Genomic DNA, 12667 nt, shown 5'->3' with positions numbered 1-12667 from the left:
AGGCTACTATACCCAGCAAAACTCTCAGTTACCATAGATGGAGAAAACAAGATATTCCATGACAGAACCAAATTTACACAATATATTTCCACAAATCCAGCCCTACAAAGAATAATAGATGGAAAACATCAACATAAGGAGCAAAACTACACCCTAGAAAAAGCAAGAAATTAATCTTTCAACAAATGCACACAAACCTAATTCCACCTCTTACAACCAAAACAACAGGAAGTGACAACAGATGCAACAATATCTTAATATGAAAATTAATATTACCAACATATCCTAATTGATTGAAATCCAAAAATATGAGGAATTAGAAATTTGTTGATTGTCATCCAATGGTCTCTCTAATTTGGTAATTGAAGAAATAGGTCCAATACTGTTTAATCTATATATACTTTCAGCTTGTTTGTTCGTGACAGTGTCTTGCTGTGTACAACATAAGGGTCTTGAAATCTTGCTTCTCCTATTTCAGCCTCTCTATTAGTAGGATTGTTTATTTCATGTTTTTACACTATACTATGGTTTTTCAGAAAAGCTTTTATATTTCAGAAGTATTTATATACCCAAAAGAAGCATAGACAATTAACTTGGGAGGTGGCTTGTAAGAGAACAACAAAGAATAAGACTGAATGCTTTGCTTGACATTTGTAGCTCTTTTATCAAGTTTGAAGAAGAGGACTTTATAAGTTACTCTTTCTCTGAGGAATAATTTTCCAAATTATCACAGCTAATGAACCAAATTCTTACCCTCACCTAATGTCTGTGCCCCCCTCTAAGCAGAGCCATTGTTCATTGAAACAGTTGGTGAATGACTTTATGGATAGACATCTTAATACACACACCATTTCTTAAATGAATGTAACCTGTTCTCTCTGGGCTGAGAATAAAGTCACTCACTCAAGTCAAGTAGCTTTGACCATAGCAGGAAGTCTGTATTCAAAAATCATGACTACAATTCATTCCTTGGCGCAACAGAACTGTCAACTTTCAGCTTAGCTACAATGGAGGTAAAATCCTTTGGTGATGTGAGGGTCATTGAAGTACAGCATTATTACAACGAAATCCAATGTCTAAAAATTGTTCTTATTTTGGGCTTGTACCACAGTAAGAGCCAAGATTTTAAGCTCTACTCAAAACACACAAACAAAAAGACTTTATATATTTATGTTCATTTAAGAAAATACTAGTAGTGTTGTATCCTTTTGAAATATACAGTTAATATGTTTGGAGTTATTTAAAATTTGTATTAAGAGAAAAACATGTATTTTCACTATTGCTATAGACAAGCATCTACATATGACTGTTAAATTGGTTATTGTTTTATATCAAACAACTTTTATAATTCTCATTTTTATTGTTATAATATTTTCTAAATTTTAAGGAATATGACAAAAAAGATATTGTTTGTATTGAAGGGGGGTCTCTGGGAGGAGTTGGGGTACAAAAAGTTAATTCTATTTACTTAAAATATGTTTTTAAATATTAACAAATTCAGATAAATTGAAATCATGTAACTTTTCTCATCATAATGCAATAAAAGCTAAAAAAAAAAAAAAAAAAAAAAAAAGGAAAAAAAAAAAAAAAAAAAAAAAAAAAAAAGAAAAAAGGTTCAATATCAAAAAAAAAAAGAAGGGAAGTATCCATTTCCATATAGGGTTTTCAAAAACCCAGGAATTTGAGGCCTCATGTTGTTCCCTGCATTTCTGTATGTCTGATTATAGGTGCTGGATTTTGTTTCTCACTATCCTAGATTCATTGACATAGAGGCAGCATTCTTCTTGGAGAAACAGGCAAAGGCCACCTTCTTCAGCTGTATGAACATGGAGGGAGAGGATGGTTTGCGTCACTTCTTAAAAACTGTTGTCAATCTGGGAAGAGAACTTATTGTATAGGGTTAGGGAAGTAGTCAGCCCTGCTGTAACAGCACCAGCACCTAGAGTTATTCCCACAGCAACCAGAAATGGCATGGCCTGAACTGCCTTTTTGTTATGTTGGGCAAGTATTGTGTCTATAACCAGGATTGGTAGAGGCTCTTTTCTGTGGATTACTCCCAATACAGGGAAAAGAGATACCAACACGCAAACTCCTGACCAGCTGGCAGGTGACACAGAGAATTGATGTGTTTGTTCTAGACTGCAGGGCACTGTGGCAGAGATGAGGTATCAAGGGTTCTGGTTCTATTGCAGTCTAGGGAGCTTTAGCATTTCTACAGAATATGTCCTGGATGGCTTAAAACAGTCTGCCACACCAAAAAGAGAGATAGAGAAAAGGTATAGGGTCATGGCAACATCAGAGTCGGGGCAGCTGATAAAATGTGAGATGAGGTTGCTTAGCAGTATCACTGGAGAAGCTGTAAGTGGGAATTGTGAGTTAGTTCCGGGGGTACACATACCCAGCAATCTTGAAAATGACCAGATCAGGTGATGTTAAGGTGTTGGTAGGCCGAGGTCAGGGTCTGAAGCAGAAGGCAAAATGACAGGTTAGTACCATTCATGAGGGGGAATGTTAAGAAAGTAAGAACCTTGGAGTAGTCTTTGATTACTTCTCCTATTTTTCTAATATCTAGAGTTTGGGCAATTGAGATATTTTCCTGGGAGATTGGTTTTTACAATAGAGCTTACCAACCAATGCCTGTTTTCCACCTGAGATTCCATGGGTCTTAAATATAAAAGAGGGTCTTGTGTTGTTGATAGAAGTTATCAGTCCATGATCCTAACATATATATCTGGCAAGACCAATATGGGCAGCCTCCATATTTGTATGTCCATTTTTTATAATCATATTTTGTCTAGTCAAAGAGGAAGCAAACAAAAAGGTCTTAATACTTAGATGGAATGGTGGCTATAGGGATAACAGCAATTTGGATTGGTCCCTGGCATCCAGCTATGGAGCAGTTTCCTGACCCTATTTTGAAAGACTGTTTGTATCAGTAGGGGTTTCTTGGATCTCCAGATGTAAGGGCTACCCTGGATGGAAATGAACATCAAGGGGAGGATGAGAATTCCATATCAAATCTAGTGGGGTAGGGTACAGTTGCTGGAGTGAGTCTCATTTTTTTGAGATTGGGGACAAGGTGGGTGGTCTCGATGTCATCTAAACTTAAGAAAGCAGGATCCTGTTGGGGTCGAAGTGTAGGAAGAAGATTCATTTTGAGATGGAGGGGTGAAAGATTTGATGTGAGAGACGTGGACCCAATGAGAGATTCCCTTGAGTTTAGCAGCTGTAGGAGTCATGAGAATTACCTTGAAAGGGCCCTGCCATTTAGGAGAAAGAGGTGAAGGCTGATGATCTGGAGGGGAGAGAAGAATTTGATCTCCAATGTTGACAGGCAGTGGGCAGGGGACAGAGTGAGGCCTAGTAGAGAGTGGTCAGTAAAGTTCCATAGGAGAGAGCAGAGGTGGCAAAGTAATGGGATAAGTAATGATCAAAGAGGGGAGAGCATTTAGGTGAAAGAACAGGAGTTAGGACCAGATGTACATACATGATTTCAAAAGGTGAGATGAAAAGAGGTCACTTATGGAGAGCTCATAGCCTAAAAAGAGCCAGGTGTAGCCCGCGTGGTTGTCTCGCCAGCAAGAAGACACGCGGACACTAGGTTCCTTCTGCAGCAACTGTTTATTTGTCCTCATCCATAGGAAAAAAAGGGTCGAGCCCCAAATCCGCACTGCTTATATACACCACAGTGCGGCATGTCTGCCCACAGCGTGGCGTGTCTGCCCATGACTGGCTGTTCGCTCATTACCCTACATAACGCCCCGGGATGGGCCGTGACATGGCGTCTTTTTCACTCTACGCACATGCGCAAACAGTTGTTTACTAGGAGTTAACAGCGGAAGTAGGCGCCATCTTGCCATGGCGAATGCCTCTCCAGCTTCACGGCTCCCTACAGCCAGGTGTAGGAGTTTTACCCAATCAAGGTAAAGTTCCCGTGACGGTTTGACAAGAGTGGTTTTTATAGAGTGGTTAGTTCTTTCTCTCTTTCCTGAAGACAAGGTAATACGGAATATAGAAATGCCAGGGGATAACGAGGGATTTAGATAGTTTAAGAAAGTAGGGAGGTGAATTTGGAGCCATTGTCTGACTGGAGGGAAGCTGGGACACCAAATCAGGAAATGATATCTCAGAGAAGAAGACCAGAGACTGTCTGAACCCTTTCATTGTTTGTGGGGAATGCCTTCACTCACCCCAAGGTATACACCAAGACCAGGAGGTGCTTGGTACATTTGACAGTGGATATGTGAGTAAAGTCAAGTTGCCAGTTGGTTCCAGGAGGGGAATCTTTTAAGCCTGATTGGTAGGAAAATGGGTGGAGTTGGAGTCTGACCTCTGAAAAATTTTGCAAGAGGCAGTGATAGATTTTAAGAAAAGTAAGTCCTCAGGAGTAGGCTGTAGGTGGGTTTTTAACAAAATAAGACAACGCTTGGCTGTTAGGATGAAAGAGCTAGTGAAGATAGGACAGAGTTTGATGGGTGTCAGGATGTGAGAGAAGGAATGTGGGTTGTAGTGAAAGAGTGTCCTGGGGAGAGTGAGATGAGTCTAGGCCCCAAAGGGCCGCAGGTCTAGCTGCCTCATCAGCTCAGTTGTTTCCCTTAGAGACAATAAAGTCATCCATCTGGTGGGATCTACAGTGGACAATTCTAGTAGCTATGGGGAAATGAGAAGCCTTTAGCATGACCATAATTTGCTCTACACTAGTTACTGATCTTCCTTTTGTTTTAAGTAACCCATGTTCCTTCCAGATAGCAGTGTGAGACAGGAGGATATGGAAAGCATATTTGGAGTCTGTCTAGATGTTTAGGGATTGTCCCTGTGCCAGGTGAAAGGCACAGGTAAGGGCTATTCAACCTGTTCATTGGTGGTATCATCAGGGAGGGCTTGTAACACAACCACCTCCGTGTCTGACACTATAGCATAGCCAGCTCTTCTGGACCCTTCATATCAAAAGGAGCTGCCAACTGTATACCAGGTATAGAGGCTTGAGGCAATCTGCCCTCCTGTATTCATGAAGGATGAGGTAATGGTTCCTCTAAGGTTTCAGTGCAGGAGTGAGATAAGGAATGGTTAGTATTTGGTCAAGGAAGAAGATTGGAGATATTAAGAGGTAGGCATGATTGGAAAGTAAGTGTGAAGTCTTCTATTAGTGCTACCTGAGAGGAAAGAACCCTGGATAGAGTCTCAGCACCAAATGTTAGAATAAATGGCACACTCCTGGACAAATCAGAGCCAAGCAAATGAAGGTCTCACATGGGAGGCTTTATTAACAGAGGTACATCGGAGGTGGGTGAGGGGCAAGAAATGAAGAAGAGAAAGAACTATGAGTCAGGGTATACATCCTTTATCTGGGCTGTGATGCAGGTGGCACATGTGCAGAGGGGCATAAGATGGGTGTCATGGCAGTGAACGCAGGAGCAGCACTGTTGCCTAGAGATGACATCATCACTGGGTCAGGGAGCTGGCTCTAAACAGCTTCTGGCTGTCCAGGGATATGCCTGATGCTAACAGCAAGGACATCATGCACAGCATGCTGCTTCTGACACTCACATTGTGGCTCCCCCACTTGCCAGTCCACCTGGTGCACTCATGGGACAGGAAACAGCTTGGGCTTGCCCACTCACTCTCAGGCCCTGCCTGGTACTCTGGTCAGCTGAGCTACTGCCTATGTTTCCTCACTCTATCGGCCACTGCCCACCCCAAAGCCCCTTACATCCCACTTAGATCCCTCTGTATGTTTGTTTCTGCTATGCTTCTACCATTTCATTCTAAGACACACAGCCATACTTCTGCCACTCCATTTTAAGATATAGCATGTGACTTTCCTCCAGACAGAGCTGTAGCTTCAGCACCATCTTGGTTTGGGGCATACTTATGACTATGTGCCATCTTTGTTGTGGGCAGATAAGGTTTTCCTATGTTGCCTCCCACGCCCAGTTCAGCCTCAGGCCTTTGGCAGCTTTCACCCGAGGTGGTCACCTAGGGAGTTAAGCCGAAAGACCTTCTGCAGACTATCAGCTTATCCCTGAAAGAAGTTCCCCTAGAAGTTCAGCTGAGGTACAACTACTCGCCTGTGACAACGCCTACTGCCTGAGGACATCCGCAGATGTCTGAACTGTTGGTGACCTTCGCTTGTGACTCCCTTGTGACTCTTTCCTGACTTCCTCCTGCAATGTTTATGTTATGCAAACATTTTAATCCTGGAGTTTTCAGTTCCAGTTCTTGCTTGCCTATATAAGTTCATAACATCCCCAAGTAAATGGGCCTTGATTGGGACTCAACTTGGCCTCGTGTCTCTTTGTTCTCTGACCCATTTCATTTTGCAGGTCCTGTCTGACCTCCAGTCTGAAGAGACCCACAGACCTGAGTGAGACTGCGGGCTGGTTTCACTCATTCCTATACTATTGCTTCAGTGCCATCTTAGCAAAGGGCAGTCATATGACTACCCACCATCTTTGTTATGGGCATTTTCAACTTCACTGCCTTCAAGAGAACAGCCTGACTTAAGGTCTCCAAAGACACTTCAATTAAGATAAAGTTGTCATAAAGTTTCTATCTTGCCTTGATAAATAATTTTAATGTTACTTTAAAGATTTACAACAGTAAAAGGATAAAGTTTACTGCCTTAAATATACATTTAGCCTTGTTTTTGCTACTGCTATTAAATTACAATATGCTCTCTTTATTTACTAGATATATTCTAGGACAAATAATTAAACAGATTGTCTAATTCAGATATGTTTAATAGATACTTGCTCTCAATCTTGTCAGAATCTGATGAATGTAATGTTAAATGTTTAAGCTTATTATGAAAGACAAACTTCCAAATCCTGACAATTTAACATCTCTCCTCCCCAAACAAGGTCTCTGAGAAGATATGTGCACATCAACAAGACTCAACCTAGATTGTTGTATGATAACCACTGAAAAACACTGCTCCATTGCTCTGCCTGCTGCAAGGGCTTGGCGTATGCTGTGGACAAACAGAGGATACCTAGAGAGTTAAATGTCTCATATTGCCTAAGACAAGGTGAGTCATTTCTCCCACACTCCTCGACAACAGGAAAAAACTTCTCTTGTCTTCTGGGCCTGATGGCCAGATTGACTGCTTGAGTTGTGATGGAGACCACAGGGACTGGGAAACTGTTTAGGTAGTGGACTCTAGACCAACCTCTGTCATTTTAATTAATGAATCTAGATTATAATTTATTCTTCCTAGATTTCTGACTATATTGTCAGCTAAGCTAACTACAGCTTGACAGCTAGAAAACAGATGTCTAGCTCCTTACCCTAAGGCAATTCACGACCTTATTAGCTCATCAGTCAATTAATTAACTAGCTAAGACTGCCAGATCTCTTATCAAAGACAGATGTGTTACTTAATGACTTCATGATAAATAATACACAAGTTCAGATGTAACCTTTCACAGATGTAACATCCTCTTACGTTATTATCTAAACTCAGTTTCTCCCCTTGTTATGCCATCATCTTAACAATCAATAAATTAGCCAAACCCTAATATAACATTCCACTATACAATTCACTTTTATAATCACAAGTTCAAAATTTAAGTTTCCCTTAGTTATCATCTAACTATAGACTTGAGGTGTTTCTTTCTTTCTTTTTTTGAGTAAACAGAAATAATAATGGGCTTTAAAAACATATAATTGTTACTTCTTATAGAAACCCTGTTATGCGACATATTCCCATTTAACAGGAGAAAATACTGAGGTTCACCAGCTTGATGAAGGTAATGAAGTAATAATAAAACAGAATCGTTCGTTGTCTGAATTCCAAACCCTGATGTTCACTGTGAATGTTTTCTATCTTTGAAGAGATTGACATATTGTCATTGTTCTATCATCATATTCAACTTTCTCTGGGATTATTTTTTATTATTTTATTTTTTAAATCAATTCTTTATTTACATGTCTTACAATAACTCCTTTCCCAGTTTCCCCTCCAAAAAAAAAAAACCCAAAAAACAACAAAAACAAACCCCCATCCCCTTCTTCCTCCCCCTGCATGCCACCACACCCTCTCCTGCTTATTGGCCCTGGCATTCCCCTACACTGGGGCAAAGAACCTTCACAGGGCCAAGGGCCTCTCCTCCTATTGATGACCGCCTTGGCCCTCCTCTACTATACATATGCTGCTGGAGCAATTAGTCCCACCATGTGTATGCTTTAGTAGGTGGTTTAGTCCCTGGGAGCTCTGAGGGTACTAGTTAGTTCATATTGTTGTTCCTCCTAAGCGGCTGCAAACCTTCAGCTCCTTGGGTCCTTTCTCTAACTCCTTCATTGGGGACCCTGTACTCAGTTTAATGGATGGCTGTGAGCCTCTACTTCTGTATTAGTCGGGTACTATCTGAGCCTCTCAGGAGACAGCTATATCAAGCTGGATTGCCCTTCCTTCAGTCTCTGCTCCATAGTTAGTCTCTGCAACTACTTCCATGGGTATTTTGTTCCCCCTTTTAAGAAGGAATGAAGTGTCCACATTTTGATCTTCTTTCTTCTTGAGTTTCTTGTAGTTTGTGGGTTGAGCTTCTGGGCTAATATCCACTTATCAGAGAGTGTATACCATGTGTGTTCTTTTGTGATTGGGTTACCTCACTCAGGATGATATTCTCCAGATTCATCCATTTCCCTAAGAATTTCATAAATTCATTGTTTTTAAGAGCTGAGTAGTACTCCATTGTATAGATGTACTACAATTTCTGTATCCATTCCTCTGTTGAGGTACATCTGGGTTGTTTCCAGTTTCTGGCTATTATAAATAAGGCTGCTATGAACATGGTGGAGCATGTGTCCTTAAAACATGTTGGAGCATACTCCGCTGCCAGCTCACACTGCTCTTCTTCCCGCCGCTCTGGTGTCCTTCGCCGAACGCCATGGAAGAAGAAATCGCTGCACTTGTCATTGACAATGGCTCCGGCATGTGCAAAGCTGGCTTTGCTGGCGACAATGCCCCTAGGGCTGTGTTCCCGTCCATTGTAGGGTGCCCCCGACACCAGGGCGTCATGGTGGGCATGGGCCAGAAGGACTCCTACGTGGGTGATGAGGCCCTGAGCAAGAGGGGTATCCTCACCCTCAAGAACCTGATTGAGCATGGTATTGTCACCAACTGGGATGACATGGAGAAGATCTGACACTACACCTTCTACAATGAGCTGCGTGTGGCCCCTGAGGAGCACCCTGTGCTTTTGACCGAGGCCTCCCTGAGCCCCAAGGCTAACAGAGAGAAGATGACGCAGATAATGTTTGAAACCTTCAATACCCCAGCCATGTACGTGGCCATTCAGGTGGTGCTGTCCTTGTATGCATCTGGGCGCACCACTGGCATTGTCTTGGACTCTGGTGACGGGGCCACACACACAGTGCCCATCTATGAGGGCTACGCCCTTCCCCACACCATCTTGAGTCTGAACCTGGCTGGCCGGGACCTGACAGACTACCTCATGAAGATTCTGACTGAACAGGGCTACAGCTTTACCACCACTGCTGAGAGGGAAATTGTTCGTGACATAAAGGAAAAGCTGTGCTATGTTGCTCTGGATTTTGAGCAAGAAATGGCTACTGCTGCATCCTCCTCTTCCTTGGAGAAGAGAGTTACGAGCTGCCTGATGGGCAGGTGATCATCATCGGCAATGAGTGGTTCCAGTGTCCGGAGTCACTCTTCCAGCCTTCCTTCCTGGGAATGGAGTCCTGTGGCATCCACGAGACCACCTTCAACTCCACCATGAAGTGTGATGTGGACATCTGCAAAGACCTGTATGCCAATACAGTGCTGTTTGGTGGTACCACCATGTATCCAGGCATCGCTGACAGGATGCAGAAGGAGATCACAGCCCTGGCACCCAGCACAATGAAGATTAAGATCACTGCTCCCCCTGAGCGTAAGTACTCAGTCTGGATTGGAGTCTCCATCCTGGCCTCACTGTCTACCTTCCAGCAGATGTGGATCAACAAGCAAGAGTACGATGAGTCGGGCCCCTCCATCGTCCACCGCAAATGCTTCTAGATGGACTGAGCAGGTGCCAGGCATCTGCTGCATGAGCTGATTCTGAAGTATCGATTTGCCCTGGCAAATGTACACACCTCATGCTAGCCTCATGAAACTGGAATTAGTCTTGGAAAACAAATTTGTCCTTGAAGCTTGTATCTGATATCAGCACTAGATCGTAGAACTTGCTGCTGATTCTTGACCTTGTGTTCAAGTTAACTGTTCCCTTGGTACATGTTGAATACCCTGTGCATATCTTGATTTAGTCCTTAGTTCATGTGGCTCAGTCACTTTGGTGGCTGGGGAGAGCATGCTGTGGGAGAGAAGTCCCCAGCCTAGTGGATCTCTGTGAGCACCATGTAGGGATCTGTGCAGGGTATTAACCGACAGCAGACTTCCAGGATTTCCCGAGGCTGGCAAGGGTTCCTGAACCAGTTACCAGTCCTTCTTGCCAGTCTAACTGGGTGGAAAATCCGAGCCTTAGGACCCAGTTTCCGTTCTGGTTTTTTTTCCCTCCTGACCTCCATGGGTTGTTACCTGCCTTGAGCTGGGAACGTTTGCATCAGACACCTGTAAATGTATTCATCCTTTTAATTTATGTAAGGTTTTTTGTATTCAGTTCTTTAAGAAATGACAAATTTTGGTTTTCTACTGTTCAGTGAGAACATTAGGCCTCAGCAACATGTCATTATGTAAAGAAAAATAAAAGTGCTGCAGTAACTAAAAAACAAACAAACAAACAAACAAAAAAATACATGTTGGAGCATCTTCTGGGTATATGCCCAGGAGTGGTATGAGCTGGGTCTTCTGGTAGAACTATGTCCAATTTCCAGAACCACCAAACTGATTTCCAGAGTGGTTACAACAACTTGCAATCCCACCAGCAATGAAGGAGTGTTCCTCTTTCTCCACAACCTCTCTAGCATCTGCTGTCACCTGAGTTTTTTATCCTGGCCATTCTAACTGGTGTGAGGTGGAATCTCAGTGTTGTTTTGATTTGCATTTCCCTGATGACTAAGGATGCTGAACATTTTTTTAGGTGCTTCTCAGCCATTCAGTATTACTCAGTTGAGAATTTTTTGTATAGCTCTGTAACCCATTTTTTAAGTAGGGTTCTTTGGTTCTCTGGAGTCTAACTTCTTGAGTTCTTTGTATATATTGGATATTAGCCCTCTATGGGATATAGGATTGGTAAAGATCTTATGCCAGTTTGTTGATTGCCCTGTTGTCCTATTCACAGTGTCTCTTGTCCTATTTGTCAATTCTTGATCCTAATTAGAGCATAAGCTATTGGTGTTCTGTTCAGGAAATTTTCCACTGTGCCTGTGTGCTCAAGGCTCTTCCCCACTTTCTTTTTCTTTTCTTTTCTTTTCTTTCTTTCTTTCTTTCTTTCTTTCTTTCTTTCTTTCTTTCTTTCTTTCTTTCTTTCTCTCTTTTGTTCTTTCTTTTTTTTTTGAGGGAAAGTTTTTTACTTCAAATAATCTCAGACTTCTTTTTCAGTCGAATCCACTGCATCACTAGTCATTTTCCTTCTTGGTCATCAAACCACTAGCTGACCTGAGGCCTCCAAGACGTCCATGTGCCACAAGAGAACACTTCCTTCCTCCTGATTTGGTAGAAGCAGTTCGCTTCTTGCCTAAAACTCCTGTCCCAGCAGTTCTTCTTCTTCTTCTTCTCCTGCTTCTCCTGCTTCTTCTCCTGCTTCTTCTTCTTCTTCTTCTTCTTCTTCTTCTTCTTCTTCTTCTTCTTCTTCTTCTTCTTCTTCTTCTTCTCCTTCTTCTTCAAGATATTTTCTTTACTTACATGTAAATTTCTCCTTTCAGTTTCCCCTCCAAAAAACAAAGAAACAAACAAACAAAAACAACAAGAACAAACCCCTGTTGCCTCCCCCCTCCCCATGCCTGTCACCCCACCCTCTCCCACTTATTGGCCTTGGCATTCCCCTACACTGGGGCATAGAACCTTCACAGGGTTGAGGTTCTCTCCTCCTATTGATGATCGAATTTGCAATCCTCTACTATACACATGCTGCCAGAACAATCAGACCCACCATGTGCAATCTCTAACTCCTTCATTGGGGACCGTATACTCAGTTCAATGGATGGCTGTGAGCCTCTACATCTGTTTTAGTCAGGTACTGTCAGAGCCTCTCAGGAGATAGCTATATTTAGGCTGGTTTGCCCTTCCTTCAGTCTCTGCTCCATAGTTAATCTCTGCAACTCCTTCCGTGGGTATTTGGTTCCCCCTTTTAAGAATGACCTATTTTTCAATTATTATTATTTTGCATATGTGTGCACATTTGCACACAAACACTCATTGATTTGCTATGTTGGTAGAACAAGATATAGTTCAATGGGTAAAATTGCTCGTCAGACAAACATGAAAATCTAAGTTTGATCCCCAATGTGCACATAAAATCCATGCATGGTTGTTTATCATGTTTATCAGGTTTAGGAGCTCTCTGGTGGAATTTTTGGGGTTACTTAAGTATACTATCATATCATCAGCAAATAGTGATAATTTGACTTCTTCCTTTCCAATTTCTATCCCTTTGATCTCCTTTTGTTGCCTAATTGCTCTGGCTAGGACTCCAAGTACCATATTGAATAGGTAGGGAAAGAGTGGGCAGCCTTGTCTAGTCCCTGATTTTAGTGGGATTGCTTCAAG

The 12667-nt window shown here is 42.2% G+C and overlaps 1 pseudogene; it reads left to right on the top strand.

Annotated features, from left to right (window-relative positions):
* The first annotated feature begins 8865 nt into the window (after window positions 1-8865).
* LOC116085636 lies at window positions 8866-10121 on the top strand (annotated as a pseudogene).
* The last annotated feature ends 2546 nt before the right edge of the window (window positions 10122-12667 follow it).

This window comes from Mastomys coucha, unplaced genomic scaffold (genome assembly GCF_008632895.1).
Source record: "Mastomys coucha isolate ucsf_1 unplaced genomic scaffold, UCSF_Mcou_1 pScaffold12, whole genome shotgun sequence".
NCBI lineage: Eukaryota > Metazoa > Chordata > Mammalia > Rodentia > Muridae > Mastomys > Mastomys coucha.
The sequence above is the reverse complement of the archived record's forward strand: the minus strand, read 5'-3'. Positions and strand labels throughout refer to the sequence as shown.